Below are 19,251 nucleotides of genomic sequence, written 5' to 3' on the forward strand. Positions count from 1 at the left end.
GGGGCAGATCCAGCGGGTGGTTGATGGAAACCTTTTGGACGTGTGACCCCTGGACGTTACGGAGGTTACGGGGGTGGTGATGGGGGAGGAGGACAAACAGACGGGCGGAGGCGGTTGATTGGCTTGAGGAATGCAGCGTAGAAACATCCCCGGTCAGATATGGTGACGCTGGGACGGTGAATGGGGTGACGTCACGCATCACGGAACTTATTGTGGTTGCGTCTCTTTGCTTTGCCTGTGGTAGAGGTTGAGAAAAGATCAATCATCGTGCGTCATTTGTGCAGGTCCAGCCTGGCCTTCAACGTCATTCAACATCGATACGCCCTGTTCTCTATGATCAGACTTTATTTTACGTAGCGGGACACAAACCAGAGAGATCAAGCCTGGAGAGAGGTGGCAGAGGCTTCCCTTTAGCATTGCATCGACAGCTAGCACAGCACATTATTGAACAGATTAGCATGTCTAGCCAGCTATGTTCTTTTTTGACTGTTGTGTGACTGTTGTGTGACTGTTGTGTGACTGTTGTGTGACGATCGCACCAGAACCAAGTCTCAGGCACACCGACTGTCAAGCTGTGTGTATGTGTGAGTGCTGTAAGAGAGAGATAGAGAAGGAGTGTACCGCTAACGGTAACCCATAGAGGAAGAAGGCAGCAGGAGAGACGCTTCATTACATATTCATGTACATGTTATATTTTATTATATTATTTATCTCTTTTAAGTATTTGGTTCTTGTCATTTTGCAATCTGTTTTTCTCTCTTTGCACTGTCCACTTTGCTGCTGTGACACTGCAAATTTCCCCACTGTGGGACTAATAAAGGAATGTCTTATCTTAGCTTACCTTATCTTATTAGATGCGAATATGCAAAACCCTGAAAGACAGGGGAAATGTCTTTATATTATTATATTATTCATCATTTTATACAAGTACCATATAAACCAGACCAAATTCAAAAGCCTTGTAGGACGTCACATGACCACAAATGTCAACAGTGCAGGCATGGGTGAGCCCTTACAATCAGAGGTGGGCCTCATGGCTAAATTCAACACGTAAACACATTTTTAACACCGTAAAGATGCGGCACGGAAAAACTCGATGAGGACAAACTGCACTTGCACAGGCCGCCGGTTTGTGGCACACATCTGCGGTTATAGCCAGCAGCACTTGTGTTGTCGCCACCTGAGTGAGCGAGCGAGTGAGAAGGCGAGCGTTGAATGCAGCACTGAAGCCCCGTAGCCGTGGCCTTGTGTTTCTTATCTTTTGATCGCACAGCATCTGCTCAGCTAGAGATGGACGACTGATAAAGGCAGCTGAAACACTCCCTGCGTGTACACATGCCGTCACTGTTTACAGTTTGGCTCCTGTGTCCTTAATCCTTTACATGTGGCCTCTGTGTCAACCACCATCATCAAACACCGGAGATATAATCCGTTTACCGCACTCAATGAAACAGCGTTTGACCTGCTCTACAATAAAGGATTGTACATACGGCAGGAAAATAAATGTCTGGATTTGAAATAATAATGAGTGAACAAAAGCGAGTGATTAAAAATTTATACTTTGCATATTATAACCATCCTTGTAGGGAAATTAGCTACAACTAAGCTAAAAGAATAATGGTCTATTTTTTAGATGTGGGAAATTACTTATGCATGTTTTTTTGTGCATCATCCTGTACATCCAGACCACGCTGTGCAATGAGCGTAAAGAAACATTCTATAGCTGGTTGAAGCAGTGGAAATAACAGTAATACGTAAATGTAAAAAAAAAAAAAAAAGAAAGTATTCGGGGGAAATAAATTGTGCTTGTAAAAAGGAAGCGGAGCAGCAAGGTGGCCTGGTGATTAAAAGCGACGGCATTCACACAGTTTATTTGTTTCTTCGAGGGATATGTGTGCAGCAGAAACAACAACTTGCACAGTGTGTAATGTGGTGAAATAAATAAATAAAAAAAGCTCTAAATTGCTGAGAGAAGTCGGCTCCACTCTGCTTCCGACAGCTGTGCGAGACTAATGACTCCACTTGATAGTGATGTCAGCCGTTTAAAACATTTTCTAAGAAGCTGCTTTACAGTGAGGTCTTAAATTGCGGCTCGTTGAGGTGGGAGGCGTTCTGAATTCCTCAGCGGACTCCCGACGAGTCGTGTGCAGATGAATTCGTGGCTCAGATCCTCTCTCTCTCTGGGAAGCAGGCAGGTTCTTTTTTTCTTTCTTTTTTTTTTTAAATTACTGCCGCTTCTCCTCCGACGCAAACCTCCCAGGATGCTGCTGGAGAGCAGAGGCTGGAAGTGTGGGGCATGCCGGAAAATACACACACACACACACGGAAACAGATGCACATACAACTGAAGAGGAGAGAGGAGATGAAGAGAAGAGAAGCTAATTTTCAAGTATAAAGGGAGCAAAATGAAAAAAGTGTTTTCTTCAGGGCAATGAAGGCAAAACACAGTTTAATGCTAAAATTACAGCAACTGGGGCTTGGTGCTCTGAAAAGGGGCGGGGGGGAGTGAGAGAAAGAGGGGGAAAAAAGAAGCTTGGTAGAAAATCGCAGAGAGAGAGCGAGAGGGACAGAAAGGGCTCGACAGACCTCATCAGTATTTCTCAGTGGCAGTAGGAAAGAATCCACACCCCCCTGCATGTATGTGATCACCATAAGATACCATAAGTTTTCTCGTCTACCTTCACTTACCCCAGTAGCTGGGAGAACAACATATAAGAAAAATCAGGCTCTACCTGAGCTCTTGGTCCAGGCCCTGGTTCTCTCTCACCTCGACTGCAGCGATGCCGCTCTGCATCAGTGAAACCCTCACAGATGGTCCAGAATGCAGAAGTCCGTCTGGTCTGGGATCAGCCTAAAAAGGGCACATGTCACACTGCTACTACACTGGGCAAATTCAAGTCACTAATGCTGCCTTCAGAGTGACTTCTGGTGCTGCCACATCTACTGGATCTCAATCACACAGCCTTACGCTCCTTTTCTTCCACTGTGTTCCTCTAAAGGAATATCGTCTGTCATCACCATCCCTGCACACAAGACGGTCTCAGTCCAGACTGTTCTGGTCTGCGGTGTTCTGATGGTGGAACAAGCTACTGAATGCTTTCAGAGCAGGAGCGTCCCTCTCTATCTTCTCTAACCCCAAGACTCTCTTGGAAACTCATCTCTTCTGAGAGCACTTCCTCGCCTAACACCTCTAACACCCCAACAATATGCACTGTCGGTGCAATTCTTCACCTGATCTCCTCGCACTTTGCCCTATTGAATACTTGTATACTTACACCAATGTCTCCTACTGCACTGAAGCCTCAGGGATGCCCCTCACTTGTAAGTCTCTTCGGATAAAAGTGTCTGCCAAATAAGTAAATGTAATGTAAATGTAACCTTTACATTGGCTTATGATAGAGACTCTTATTCCTTGTTTGCCCTGCTCTCCACATAATGCAAACTCAGCGCTGTTTACCAGGTGTCTTTTCAGTACATCTCTACCGCTGTAGATGTAATACTCAGCTCTCTGTGGCTCTCAGTTTCCCAGAAATACTGTTTTCATCCACTTTTACTATTTACTATTGCTTCCATTTTCCTTTTTTAAAAAAAAAAAAAAAAAGAAACCCAAGTTTTCCAAGCACAAGAGTTTCAAATAAAAAGCCTTTCTTGATAGAATGTGAAAAACCTACAGCAGGTGTTCCCTTTCACTGATCATATCTTAACATCAACCAAAGAAAAAAACAGTGAAGTGTAAGTGATTGATTAAAGAAAGATCGTGGTCATTGTCAAAGGAAACTAACACTGACTTTGGACCCATCAGCTCTGTAACAATGCGATGTTGCTGTTCCCGACACAAGGATAATGATTCATTCACTTGAGGTCACTTTAATGTTAATATAGGCCGTATTTAGGCATTTGGAAAAGTGGCTGACATTTCATGCAACATAATACATTTAGTCTGTTTCCATGGCATGAAATTTCATGCACGAATTAACTGTTGTGAAATCAAAATGCTAATCAGACTGAAAGGAAGTGCGTTTGGTCGTGTGGCATGAGATGAATTTTCACTGTGCGGAATGAGACAGCCCCGTTTCGTGCAAGAAGCAGCTTCTTTGTCACAAAATGCCCATCAGATGTCAGGCAACTGGCTCAAACATGCCGTGGAAGTCAGTGTTTTAACCGAACCGCGGTAATGATATTGTAATTTTATTCTATTTATTCCGAATTCACCGACTTCAGTCCGTGGTAAATGCATTTTATGGCAGACGGTGGCCTGAGGTGTGCATTGGGTTGTTTGTGACACACAGTGCTTCTTACTTTTGGCAGGATTCACCTCATGTAAACAGAGAGTGTCACACAAACACCACATCTGTCCACACACACATGAACGAGTGACACGCCTCCACTGGTGAGCTCACTCTACCAGCAGCGCAATGTTCTGCCTGCAGCATCACAAGCATTATGCAGACTGATGAACACATTTATTTTTACACTGACTTTGCAGGAATTGAATCCCCGTCCACGTTCGTCCTCCTCTCCTCTCTGCCTCTGTGCAAGCTCTCAAACTGCTGCTCTCAGACCAGCTCCCAGGAAAGCATCAAAATGCAGTCATGAATCCTTTTGTACACACAGGCCGATTCCTGCCTTTGTTGCCAAGCAACACAAAGGAAGTGTCAGAGGTTGTTGTGGGTTTTTCAGACAGCTGTGGAGATGTGTGTAGCTATAGTGAACTTATTGGCTGCTAATTACCCATCATCATCTCGCAACACACACTCTAGGATGTGATGTAACGGGTCCTTGACGGGATCGGATCAATCTGCTGGGAGAAAGATTAGCAGCTGGGCCCTCATTAACCGGCCGTTCTGCATTTTCTCTTCTCTCTGCCTGTGTACTGTTTGTGGATCACCTTCTGGCTGAACCATAGCAGCAGGTGTGTGGACAGTGCAGTGGCACAAGTCTCACAGTCATGTGGTTTTTTTTTCAAGGAAGTCCACTAATTTTACACATTAAGATGAAATTTTCAAGTCTGGGAAAATGACCCTGATGATGTCACAGTGATGTCATCAGGGTTATCTTGGATTAGTAGCAGGAAAACCCCTTCATTACAAACTAGGGACATGTCCTTAAAAAGATGTGGGTGTTTGCTGGGCAGACAGTCTCATGAAAGTTGCATTATGGGAATTTTAGTATTTTCTTTATATGACTCACAAATCCTGCAGCTTAACAGATATATAATATATATAGTAAAATCACTGTACCCACTTAAATGCAACATACAGTGCTCGAAGAATGAATTTCAATCTGAAAATGTATTATGCAAGATTAAAGAAAATAGTCCAACTACATAATTCTTTTTTATTTTGCAGAGGTATGGTTCGTGTGTGCTCCAGTATCCAGGTGTCTTTCCTTCCCTTCATCCTCTTCTGACACCATACATTATTTAATTCAAATGTTATTTCTGGAAATTGAAAAATGGCAAAATTTGTTACAATCTAAGATAGATAGGCTAACGACCGTTAATGTCGGGTTGACTAACTAAGGGTTGACAGAACACCTGTAAAGCAGTGATACATGCTGTTATACTCTGTAGAAGCCACTCATGGAGTGTCTCTCCAATCAAATTACTTGGTTGGAACCAACTATTGTAGAAAGTACTGTAAGAACCGAAGTTACTGTAGATGTCATGGGTACTAGAGATATGAGTCCTGGACTGACAAGAGCAGTATAATAACACTGCAAGCGTCCTAGTCTGAAGAAGGCAGACACAGTAATAACTGGTGGAATGACAGCAGCAAGTACAGGGGCAGCAACAGGTCGGTGTCGACTTGTGGATAAAAAAAAACACACCATGCCAGGTGTATGTATGTATGGCTTAGATATTTTGTATTTGACACGGAGAAGTTATAGACAACGAAAAGCCAGTATGCAAACGGTGCCGCGGGAGGAAACCCCTCAAACTTCTCTAAGCAGCTCAAAGCCGGACATCTGCATCTGTACACAGAATTCAGGGTGAGTGAGTTTCAGTCGTTAATTTTATATTAACAACATGTCCCCATTGTTTGTGAATTGCTACAGCTGGCGTTTGTTCTAACAACGCACCACACACAATGTCCACAATGGCTAACGTTAGCATGTTTAGGCTACCGTTATCTTGATTAGACTAACGTTAGCATGTTTAGGCTACCGTTATCTTGATTAGACTAACGTTAGCATGTTTAGGCTAACGTTCTCTTGATTAGACTAACGTTAGCATGTTTAGGCTACATTAGCAGGATATAGTTATCACTATTCAGTCTGTTAAAATGTGACGCAGACTTTTTAAATGAATATTTTCAGGCCATGGGTCTGTCACGTTGTCAGTCAGTTTAAACTACCCTCCTGCACTGACTATGTGGAGGTCTGTGCAAGTGTGTGTGCAAGGTAGTGTGTGAGGCAGCCTCTGTTGTTTTCTGTTTTTTGCAGTGGCATGGACTTTTGTATTGAGAATCATGGACTTTCAGTGGTATTTGTACCGACTACCAAATTCTGCTGCAATCCCTGCTGTGGGATACTGTTGTGGCAGTTACATTGATATTGGACCATTAGTTAGAAGCACACATCAGGGTGGAAGGTCGCGCTGGTGCATGTGCATCTAGGGAAGCTAACTGTCAGCTAACTTTTACTGCATCTGTATTACCCTGTGCATGGCCTCACAACCACATCTGATATGTGTTGTTTTTTGTTTTTTTATCTGATCAAGATCTATTTTACAAGAGAGACCTGAGTACAGGGGAGAGACTGACACAAATAAACAAACATAGGCAGACATAACAAAAGGATAAATACACACTGCCAACATAACCAGCCAGTGAGAATGTGCAGAACACACAAAGAGCATAACCAAAGCACATACAGCACCAGAGCATCATTAAATAGGTTCAAAGTTAAAAGTTTAAAAATGGCTTGAGACATTGAAGTTTTAAAACCCTCTGTAATTCATTCCAATTAGAGGCTGCAAAGGAGTAGAAGGCAGCTTTTCCCAAGTTCAGTATTCTCCCGAGGGGTAACTAGATTTAAACAGACCTGAGATCTCCTCTGGTGAGAAGTGGTTTTAAAATGTGAGAGGAGAAGTGATAACCTGAGGCAGGAGGCATTTATAAAAGTGAAGTAGAATGTAGCTCTCCTCTCATTTCTAGAGAGGACCATGTAGTACGCAGTGATGAGTGCAGTGTTTATCTCCTGTAGTGAAACACAAAGCACAGTGGTAAACTGTAGCAAGTTGTTTTGAGGAGCAGGAACAGCATTTTCCTGTCCTCAAGGCAGAAACATTTATTCTGATATACAAAATCCATTTTTTTATTTTTAGTTTCTGTGCCAGTCTCTCCACTTGCTGTTTAAAAGTGAGTATACTGACCGAGCCAAATTCCAAGGTTTTTATAAGACTGAAGTGTTTCAGTTTTACTGGCATTAAGTATGTGGATATCAGGGAAGGAGGGAGATTAAGCAGAGATGTCTGAAGAGCATTAATGGCAGGTCTGAATCTGGATATAACCCAAACTGAACAGGAACCAAACGCATACGAGACTGTGTTATAAAACTACAACACACCCGTACGACCACAAACAAACAGTAGCTGTAAATCTTTCTGAGCCCCTGGAATTCAAGTCCTGTTCCCAGTTGTTAATCCAGTCTGTAGCTCCTTCACTCATCATCTGAAGCAGAAGTTACTCACTGTAGATGTCAAAAGATTGATGTGCCTATGTGTTAATAATTACTGGAAAGTGTAGCTATCAATTTTAATTTAAAGGTCCCATATTGTATGATGGTAGCATTTCATGTCTTTGTTGATTATAAAGCAGGTCTAGGTTCTATGTTAATACATACAGTGCCAAAGCGCTCAGTCTACAGCGAAATGCACACAGCGTGTATTCAGAAACTGAGCCTTAAAACTAGCCGTCAGGACTTCTGTAACTTTGTGATATCACCACTATACAGTCACCGCTCTCAGCCATGTCCCAAGCCCCGCCCCCCTTGGACCCACCATCCCACCTTGCAGAATTTTGTCTCTGAGTGTTTCACCTGAAATCTTCTATATTTCTATTTGATCACTAAGAAAACAGTAAGCCAATCAGAAGACAGGCTCAGAGCCTCCTCTCCTCTGATTGGCTCTCTGACCTGTATAGCTCCAGGGAGAGGAGAAGTAAATATACATTGAGATGGTTTTTGCTTCCTAAAACCACAAATATATCTTCTTATGGATAAACACTTCTAATACATTTACCAGAAAAGCGTAAAACCTAAAAAGGGTCCCATATTTTGTGTCCTATTAAATGGTTTATTCTGTCCTTTGCTCATGCTGGATGTGGGAGATGACATGTACACTCACATAGTTGGACTTCCAGTTCTGACCTCCACACATTAGTCTCAAACTGTAATTTCCCTGCACAAAATTGCCTTCTGTCCATTTCTGTCTCTCTCAGACACAAAACCAATTTTAATATCCTTCTTCCTCCCCAACTGGCAAATTAATTATATTTAATATCCATTGCACTGTGCCCGCTGAACTGCTTTTCTTTGACTCCTTTGACAAAGTAGGCTGCACTCCTGACTTCTAAATACTGTCTACAGTCTGTTTAATGTCACCATCTGCTCTCTGTATTAGACGTCCCCTGGCAGCAGTAACACCATGCCTCACTGTCATAGTACCTGTGCAGTTTGGCGATATATGACAGGATGTTTTCAGCTAATCCACATGTCTAACCATGCTAGTAGCATGGCTCTGTGGATGACGGTATCAGTCTGACATCCGCTACTTCAGTCCAGACTGAAATGCCTCAACAACTATTGGATTGTTATAAGATTGTGTATATCCTGTGGCCATCATGATGAATGCTCCTCACGGTGGTGATTGTCAGATTTTTCCAGCAGCAGGTCAAAGTTTCAGCTTTATCCAGTAAAATATTGAAACATCTATGGGCCGGATAGGAACAAAACAACAGTAGTAAACTTTAATGTTCACTTATTTGCTGCCTTGTTTTTGTCAGGCAGGTTGATGCTCCTTCAGTTCCCAGCCAACAGCGGAGGTTCACACTGCTCATAAAGGTCAAACGTGCTCAGCGGACTTTCCCAGGACTAATAAAGCTTTAAACGCTTCCGAGACGCTGTGGGAGTCACGGCCTCGTACTAACTAGCTGCTAAGATGGATCCCACACTGAGACCACTCCACAGCAGCCATAATGTAATGTTACATCACGTCAGATCCTGTCCAGCTTTTGACAGGCTTCAGTGGAATTAGATCTCTACTGCTCCTACAATAAACAGCTAATGAAACATCCATGAAACGTTCATCACTGATCCAAAGGGAATTTAGCACTTCAGTAGTCACAGTGCACTGTCAGACCTCGTGAAAGCCAATGTTGCAAATAAGATGAATGAATGCAGTGGAGTGCCCTTGTTAAAAATTCCGTTTAAGCCATTTTGTTCACAGGTAACTTCAGCTCCCTCCCTCCCTCACTCTCTCTCTTACATCGACAAGCATAGAGGATGTATCACCTGTTGTCTTGGTAATGTGAATCAAATGTGACAGCCCTGAAATACAGTTAATGTGTGTGAAGAGCACGGCAAAGTGGCTAACTGACGCACACACACACACACACACACACACACACACACACACAAACATAGGCGGGGTGAGTGAACTCCCTCCTCACTTCACGTCTGCTCTCAGGGAGGCCTCAGAGGACAGTGGTGCTGAAGGTGCTCTCAGGTTGAAGGTGTCGCTCCTTGATTTACTTGCACAAATTTGACAACTGAAACCGTTTGTACAGTCCGTGTTTGTTCTAATTTATCAGCAGTGCAGACAATAGCTATCTCGTAACGTACGCATCCACTGTGTGAGTGTGTTTAGTCTCGGACTGATTTCCAAACTTGTGAGGAATTTACAGTCCTACAGACTTCTCCTTTTTTTTTTTTTGTTTCGGTACGGAGATTGTTCTGTCAAGCTTAGCATAAATTTTCAATTTGTGTGGACACATCTTTGAGGACACTTCTGTTGGTTGCACATCTAGTTACATTTAGGATTGTATTTCACTTCTTTTCTTTCATTTCTTTCTTTATGTGATTTGTTTTTTTATCCAGACATTTCACATCCTCCATTAATTGGGACTAGTGATAATATTCAGTATCAAATTAACTGTATTGCTACTGCAGTTGATTCAATAATTAAGAAGTAAAAGAGTCTCACATCGGATTCAGTAATTTATTATGCAAGAAGGCAAAATATTCACTGCTTCTACACCATGAGGATGTGCTGCCTCTCTTTGTTTTATAAACTGAATCTCTTCTGGTTTTGGATTGTTCATCCGACAAAACAAGACATAAAAAAACATCACCTTGCGTTCTGAGAAATGATTAAACTCATCAGATAAATTGATGAAGAATAATCTGCTGGGCTGGTCTGTGCTGTTCTATGCTTCGGATTTTCATCCCAGAAAATAGCAGCTGCTTTAGAAACATTTTGTCTGAATTTCCCACTGAATTTTAATCTGTAATTGATTTGACATGAGGAGGCTATACATTTCTCAATTCCAAATCTGTAGCACCTTTTTTTTTTTTCTTAAATAGTTGTTCACAAAGTTGGTTGTTTGAAGAGGGGGGACTTCATGTCAACAGTTCCATAACCCCATTTAATAGCACCATTAGCTGGCTTTGTAAGACTAGCTCTTCCCTGGGAAAAAAAAAAAGGTAACATAAAAAATAAAAGCCCTACTAGCGAGGCTGCATTACAGTAAGTGTGTTTGTGTTGTGTGTGTGTGTGTGTGTGTGTGTGTGTGTGTGTGTGTGTGTGTGTGTGTGTGTGTGTGTGTGTGTGAGAATGTTCTCGTGCCACATTTGTCCCACAAACAAACACACATGTCCTCCTCGCTCTTCATGGACATTCGAACGCCAATATCTCAGCTAATGTGTTTTCACTCTTGATGTCCCCTCTATTTGCCATTTCCTCCCACTGCTGAACACTGGCTCGGGCCGGGCTTTTTTCTTAATGCACCACATGTACAGTGCATCCACTGAAGCAGTGTAGCCTAAGTGCATGGTAGTACTCTTTCAAAGGCCCAAACTCATTACATCAGACCAACCTCTGAGCCCCCGAGTGCAACTTTTATCGATGTAACGGCTTCTCAAGAGCTTGCCTTTTAACACAGTCTGGAAAAAATGGAAGCAGAAAAACGCGACATTACTTGTCCCAAATATCAGACTATTTTAGTCGCTGAACAGTGCAGCATATATACCTCTCTTTCTGTTTACCTGCTCTTGTTCCTGTCTCCTCCAGTGATCGTTGCTGCATTTCTCAAGCCGGGATGGTCCGCACAAAGATGATGATGCCAAAGTGTTGCAGAAACACACTCTTTTTCATGTCCCATGGCGTCTGAGACTATTCTCAAACATTCTGCATTTTAGATGTTAGGGATAAGGGAAGAGAGGAGAAAACAGCCCGACATCAAAGGTACACTGCAGTGAGGAGCAGAGGGAGAGCGAGATGGGAGGAAAAAGGAGCACCAACTTTAAGAGAGAAACTCTAAGTTTGACCTTGTCAGTTGAGACAAAAACTTTGTCTTCCCAACTCCACTGATCCATCCACCAAAAGATCTTATTCCCTTTGTTTCTTAGATATATCCAAGCTAGTTTAATTTAGCTCTTTAACTAACCGTACCATGTGGCAGCTACCCCCAAAATACTGTTTTCACATATCAGGAGAGCAGACTTCTCTTAGAGTGCTTCTCAGTTTACCCTTTAAAATAAACAAGTAAATAAATGGATCTTTATTCCCCATTCACTAAATAAGAGCTTTAAGGCATCAAAGTTTGTGGCCATGACATGCAACTCTTGTTGAATGTCTCAACCACTTTGGCATAGGAGGTTTGCTCTTAGCCTTAGAGATTTACAAGATGGAGATGAAATGTAATAATGTTGAAAGCTCCAGAAAAAGCTCTTTGAGTGGTCGGGAATGACTTTAATGCTTGTGGCCCAGCAGTGGCAGTGGATGCATCGGATACCATCATAGTTGTTCTGTTGTCATGGTGTGGATCTGTTACCGAGGACGCTCAGTGGCTGTTGTGGTTTCATCTGTGGTGCTTCTTTTGGGACCTCTCCTCCACGCTGCTTTCGGGGGTTTGGCTACTGCAGCAGCTTCTTGACCGTGGATGATCACTTTGTGATGCGGTTAAAAGTTTGGGATGATTCTGTCAGGCTTGTTTCAGAGGTATAGTGAATGAGCTCTTCAGCCAGCGCGGATGAGTTCCTGGGATGCTACTGATGGGGTCATGGCAGTTGCTAGGCTTTTGTGTTGTGCAGGTTCGTCTCCCTGGCAGCTCGGTGGGCCTCATCCACCGATAAAGACTGTGTGATTTAATGGAAAGCTCTGGAAAAAGCCGGTAACTGTACCCTGAGATGAGATTGTTGGAGTTGTCACAGAACACCACTTCACCAATACTTCAACTAAAGTCAAATTTCAGAACCTCTCCACTTCTTTTCACTTCCCCTTTTTTGCCCAGAGAACGAGTAAACAGTTGTTTCACCCTGCTTATGGCAAATATTAAAATAAACATGCTACTCATGATACTCATCAAAAAAAAATGTCTGAAAGACAATTAAGGGCCTTTAAAGGAACTAGTTTGTACATTGTAAGAGTCGTTCTAAAGGCAGAAGTGTTTCAAGTGTATCTGAATGGCTACAGTACAAAGCCTGCCATCATAGAGAGGGATGGGATGCAATGAATTGTACAAATGGGGATAATGGTGCACACTTAGTCTCTCCTGAAAGGCATTCACAGAGTTGCATTCCTTTGTTCACACCTACATTAGAGAGAGACAGAGAAGTTGCTTTTACATCGCCACACACTACTCGTTATATAAAGTAAATGTATAATTCAATGTCAAGTTCCATAAATTGTCAGACACCTTGTTTCAAGCTTCCGGTGCTTTAGGGTCTAAAGATGTAGTTGAAGCTGTAGCTGTGTGTGTGTGTTGCGTTGAGCAGGTAACTGACATTCTCTGCTTTAACTGGACAGTATAGACAATATAGACTATTTTTTTTTTTTTTTTACACCTTTTCGGTTTATATGCATTAAACTGTTTTAATAAAAAAAATGGCTGCTCTGCATTGTGGTCCAGTATTCCCGCTGGAAGCGATGCCCACTCGTCTGGTGGAGTAGTAACCACCTCTGTGCTTCTACATTTATCTGAGTGTGACTGGCTCTCACCTGGTTGTCACTTGCATTGCGTCACAGTATAAAGTCAAGCTTTTCTCATATTTCCTCCCTGTAGTGTGAACAGCAGCATGTGTGAACAACCTGTGAGTCTCTGTAGCGAACTACCTTCACGGCCCCTAAAAGAAAATTGCCACTATTAATAATCATATTTGATTACAATAAAATGTCTTTACTCTTCTTACGCACCAGCGTCTCAACTCAAAGTTGCTCAAATGAGTTTAATAAAGAATATAACTTTAAACCGAGCTGCTGCATCTTCTTCAGAGCAAATCATACATCTCTGACTGTTCTCCAGTGATAGTCTGTGCAACCTAGTAGCTGTATTTTGATACTCTGGGGACTGAAAATATATTTTAAAGTCATCTTGGTCTTGTAATGCATTTCTGTTTTCTGTTTTTTTCTCATACTTCTGAGCCTCTATGGATTGCTGTATTCCCAAGTGGTTTTTCACCCTTATTTTAGATGGTTTTCTCCTAATAAGCTTTCTATCATCGTCTCATTCCTTTTTGGTTTGTCTTAGAAAGTGGGTCCCTAATAAATACTGCTTATAGCAAGTTAGCAAAATGAGATGATATAACCACTCTCAGATGGGATCGCTTTGATCACAGTCTCTCAAAGTTACGCTGAGCAGACCGGAGAAGCCTTTGAAAGTGTATTAGACAGTACAACACTCGAACAAAACTCACTTAAAAGAATGTTAATGTTCAGCCTTCATTTCTCGCTGCGGCGCCTCTGATCTCCCGGTTTATGTGGAGGCAGTGGGTTACCTCTCCTGCCTGTTTGTAAGGTTTTTGCTCGCAGCAAACATTATACATGTTTAATGAGTGATACAGTCTTGGAATTTTATAGGCGTCACACCCACGACATCTTGTTCTGGAAATAGCTAAGTGACAGAAAAATGGTGCAGCGTAGAGGAGCAGCCTGCAATAGTTGTTAGAATCACATGGCTTTAAAAAGAAAGCGAAAAAACCCCAAAAAACTAGACATTCATTTCACGGTTGAAAAGGATTTTCAACTGCAGAAACAAATGAAGGCACTTATGCAGGACACACATCGGGATGAAACGGAATCAAAGCATGTTCAAAAGCATCTCTGTCTCTTGCCGGAAAGTTTGAGAGAAGAAAAAAGTACACACAAAGATTCACAGCTGGTTTCCCACTTCAAAAATGAACGGCGGCTCTGCAGCGCAGCGAACATAACAAAACATCAAAATCCTCTCCCATAATCCTCTTTGTATGTAAATGACATGTGGTGATGTTACACATGGAGGAGGGGAGGAGTTAACTCCTGTTATTAGTTTGCATATACTTCAACTGATAGCAGCACAAATCCTGTTTTTGACTGTAAGGTAGGACACATGCTCGCATCTTAAGAGAGGCAACGTGGTCGTGGTGCGTTGCCAAGTTTTTTGTGTGGCTGTCCCCCTCAGGGGAACAGTGAATGAAATTGTTTAATGTGGAAGGGGTCACTCGTTGTGATGTGCAGATTTGCAGATATGAGATTTATAACCTGCAGGTCTTTCAGCAGTTTTCAACTCCTGTTTGGGCAACTACAGGCATCTGTCTGCTAACTTGTTGCTATTACAAATGTTAAACACGGTGTACAGAGTCACAAGGCGTTCTTCTGTAGAAAATGTGAAGCTAACTTGTTCACAGCCTTTGGACATTTGAGTAATTATGTAGTGCTTAATATGAGGACTGTCTCAGATTTCTATGATTTGGTCCCCAGAGATGGTGAAGATTGTCCTACTCACAACAAAAAGTGTGTGAACAGATTGTAGCACAGATTTGTGCTTCAAGAATATTTTACATGTGGATGGAAGGAATGATAATCTCCCCCAACAGTTGTCTTCTAGTCAAAAAATATAATTTCGTTTACAGCACTGCTGTATGTAAACTTCAGTGTTAATCAGCCAAAGCACTGAGCCTCACTAGTGCTTTTGTGTTTGCATGTGCTATGTGTTCTGTTTGCTAATCTTAGCTAGCAGGTCTGATGACAAAGCAGTGAGTTATTTGATCTCGCAGTGAGACGAAGAGATGAAATCTCACTGAAATAAACTGACAGTCCCTGTGCTGTGCCCATGAAGGCAGCACAGCTCTGTACAGAATCCATACTCTTCTCTCCCTGACATCTGAGCAGACATGCCTGCTTGGCTCGGCTGTCTTCGTGGGGCAGCCTCGTGGGGTTTTCTTGCAGGAGACCACTCCACGTTGACACATCTGACTGTTGAGGCTGGAACAATGGTGGTGCAGGCAGAGCAGGAGAGAGAAAGTGAGGGAGGGAAGGAGGGAGGGCTGCTCAGCAGGACTCAACACAAGCAGCGCTGCTGCCTTCAGCCAGAGCAAAGCCCCTGGAAGAGGCGGCCGTCCTCCTCCTGCTCCTCCTGCTCTGCCTGCCTCCTAAACTCCTGCTTCACTTACTCTGGTGAGTCAACAAGCTGTGGACTTCATTGCTGTTGTGCTTTTTTCTTAACGATGTGTGGAGAGTTCATATTCTCCTGCTGTGCTGACACTGAAATATGCTGTATGGTGTGGCATATGCTGAGAGGTTATTTGTTGGCAGCGGAGATTGCGATGCAAGATTCACACATGCCGTTGCCAAGTCTTTCTTTGAGAATATGAGCAAAATAAAAAAGAGCTGCTGCTCCACCGTGGCTCTGAGCTGTTTGTGTGTGCCGTTTCAGCTTCAGCTGGGTGATTCAGAGGTGCAATTTCCTAACAGCAGCTAATGTCATTAGTGCTGCCGGACGAACTGTCACTGGCTGTCTGTGCAGAATATTCAGCAGTGTGAAACTAAATCACAGCCAGATGTTTGTTCCTCCTGGGGCATGGCCTCATTTCCCCACGTCAAGTGTCACTAATGATGGATTTTAGCTTTTACTCTAGGTGAAATACAGAATGTCATCTGTCTTTTTTTTTACTATCTTTTAAGTGGTAAACAAAATCAATTTTTCACAAAAAAACTGCTTTTTATTTTTCACATAAAGAAAATGACAAAATCTATTTCATAACTATTCGTTCTTGAAAAACAAGATTTATTGAGAGAAGTCTATTTGTTTTAGAAAATCACAAATCTATAATTTTTCAATTTATAAGAGGTAGAAAATCACAATTTCTATAATGCATAGAAAACTGAATTTTCTTTTTTTCTATATATTAGAAAATCACAGTTTATTTAATTAATTAATTGTAAAATAATCACAATATGTATCGATTTTCTATCTATTAAGGGTATATATATATATATATATATATAAACACACACACTACATGGACTTTGCCACTGCCTCCAGCTGGCAGGTGAAGCTCTGCAGCAGCTTGATGTTGACAGTCACATCAGATAGCCACAGCTCGGCTGATAGATCAACTGTGTGGACAGCTTCATCAAAGTCCTAATGGCTATGAGGACCGGGGGGGTGAAGGATTGGGATGTTTGAGTTGATGGATACTGTGGAAGTCGGACAAAGCTTCGCCAATTACACGCAGCCAGAGAGAGAACGGGACGTGTAATGAAGCATCTCCATCACTGCGACAGGATAACGTACTGCTGCTGCTGCTGTTTTTTATGAACTGGCCCCTGAAGAGAGTTTTTGGTAAACAAGGTGATGACAGCTGAGTCGGGAACAAGTTCTGACATGAGCAGGAAATTCTGAATGGAGTGTGACGAACAGCAAACTAGTTATTTCTGATCTCTCTTTGAAACCAGACTTCAGCGCAAATTGAGTGGAAAGCTCAATTTCCACTGTGGCCTGACCTGTTTGTGTGCATAAGTCCACACAGCGGGGGCCAATATGTGCAAGTGTAGACATGTAGCATAGTAAAGCATGATGATAGTATACCATGATGTATAGATTCTCACATCCTATGACTCCCTCTTGTCTTCACGTCCCTTTTCCACACTTTGGATCTCCTACTGCTCTATCCCTCTGTAGAAGCAAAGATGCTGCATGCAGCATTTTTGTGTAATAATATATCACTGTCAAATTAAGTGAGAATCCTGAGTTCATTTGCTGTAAACAAAGGAGACGGGGGTCAGGATAACAGGCAGATCAGTGCCAATTATCTCACATCAGTGGGGTTTTAAAGGTACTGTTTCTCCAAGTAAGACTGCAGTTCTCTTCAGGTGAATCTTCTATTTCAATCATAGTTCATAGCCCTCATTCTTATTTGGAATAATAACATTATTCTCACCAAGTTATAACAGCTGAGATCTGGGATCAATGTGACGCCACTAAACAGGGACAGAAACACAAGCTGTCAGCCAATCAGGAGGGTTTTAAACAAACCCCCAGGGTAGACACATTTATTTGGAACATAAATTGAAGGCATTTACACACAGTTCACTGTAATGTGCTATTCATGTAATTTCCTTCTGACTGTAATCATGGGAGAATGATATGTCAGCCTCTTGTAACTTCAAGTCAGTGCTATGGAGAGTTTCTGACAGGTACACTGTCTCCCACCTGGTGAAAAGATACATTATACATTTATTCCATGAACCCATTGCAACATGGCTGGAAAGTCACCATCGATGGGCTGGCAGCTGCATTTAAATGAAATCTAGTATTAGTTCACAATAGAACTAGCTAATTGAAGCTGTTAATTTGCTGTGACCACAAGTTTAGTGATGAAGGTGGCCATTTTGAATAATGCATTACTACTTTTCCTGCTCTTCCGCTTATTCTGACGTTGCATAAATGCTGTATACATGTCAGTTTTGACCTTCTGTGCTTACTGTAGTTGTGTGCACAGTTTTCCGAGACGATGATGGACCATTACCGACATGTCATATGTGCTCACATTTAATTCTACCCTCAGATAAAATACTGTAGTTGAGCTTGTTCAGTGCCTTTGCTGTACTCAGATATCTGATAGAAGTGATAACCAAAAACTACAAAAATAAGACTCTGGATATAATAGAGCGGAATTTTCCTCTAAGCCCTGTTTCCTGCTTGGCTGTATAACACACAGGAAGTGACTCTTTCATAAGACGTTCTCCATTTCATCTGTTACTGAGAGATGGTCTGAATGCTTGTTAGTCCCACTGGAGGAGGGAGCATGTGGGTTAATTACTAAATTGGTCCCAGCGGTGCACAATGTAAAATACAGTAAAGATTTCAGTCAATTGACATATGTATTTTATTATTATTACTGAATCAATGATTGTGATTGTAATCTACCTCATACAATACCAGTGAGTATTTATTATTACAGTATTTATTGAATTGGATTCTTGGAAGCCTCTGTGTGTTGTGTTCAAGTGATTATTTTGTGGCTGTTTGTAATTTATATGCTAAATACTTTTGATATATTGCTGTCTGAATTTATCAACATGTCACTATTTCTAACTTTTTACAGCCTCCATGATTACTCGATCAATCCTTAACACCGATCAATAGAAAAAGTAATTGTTGCAACTAATGAAATACAGTGTTTTTTTTTTCTTTTTACTTACAACAATGTCTAAAAAAAAAAAAAAAAATAGTAGCAATAAATACAAGTGGAAATGCCACAGCATGAACATGCGATTGCCCCTGATATCAGCGAGGTGTAAGTACTTTGTATATCGGCCTAATGTATCACTTCATCCGGAGTGCTACACATCCTCACAGTGATGGATGATTAATCGCATGTCTTGAATCTTTCTCGCAGTAAATCACACTTGAAATGTAAAACTGTGAAACTGTAAAATGAGTGGGTTTGGTCCGGCTAAAGGAGGAAGATATCACTGGCCTTTTTATGCACTGAGAGGCCGTGGGCGTCGAGGCTAACTGCAGCATGATGATGATGATGATGATGATAGGTGGAGAAGGAAAGAGGTGGTTTCTGTGCCTCACAGATTTCGTCTCTCCTGTATTTCTTTGGATCGTCTCTTTGGTGGAATCCTCGCCTCGCTTAACACCAGGGACCTTCATCACAATCGCAATCCCATCAGCCATCTGTCACAGTTACCAATAGCAACATGAAAGCCAGTACAGGAGTGTGATAGCAATATGAGTGATGTGCTTTGTGTGACTCCAGCAC

The 19,251-nt window shown here is 42.0% G+C and overlaps 1 protein-coding gene across 20 annotated transcripts in view; it reads left to right on the forward strand.

The window, feature by feature from the left end:
* Nucleotides 1–19,251, forward strand: part of LOC130163608 (pleckstrin homology domain-containing family A member 5-like) — a 218,434-nt gene that overhangs the window by 115,383 nt on the left and 83,800 nt on the right. For 2 of the 20 annotated variants that reach the window (XM_056367915.1, XM_056367917.1), the window contains exon 1: nt 15,539–15,652. The exons of the other annotated variants lie outside the window; for them this stretch is intronic. The gene's annotated coding sequence lies outside the window, so the exon portion shown is untranslated. Of the gene's footprint in view, nt 1–15,538; nt 15,653–19,251 lie in introns of those variants that run through there. 20 annotated transcript variants of the gene reach the window in all.

This window comes from Seriola aureovittata, chromosome 22 (genome assembly GCF_021018895.1).
Source record: "Seriola aureovittata isolate HTS-2021-v1 ecotype China chromosome 22, ASM2101889v1, whole genome shotgun sequence".
Lineage (NCBI taxonomy): Eukaryota > Metazoa > Chordata > Actinopteri > Carangiformes > Carangidae > Seriola > Seriola aureovittata.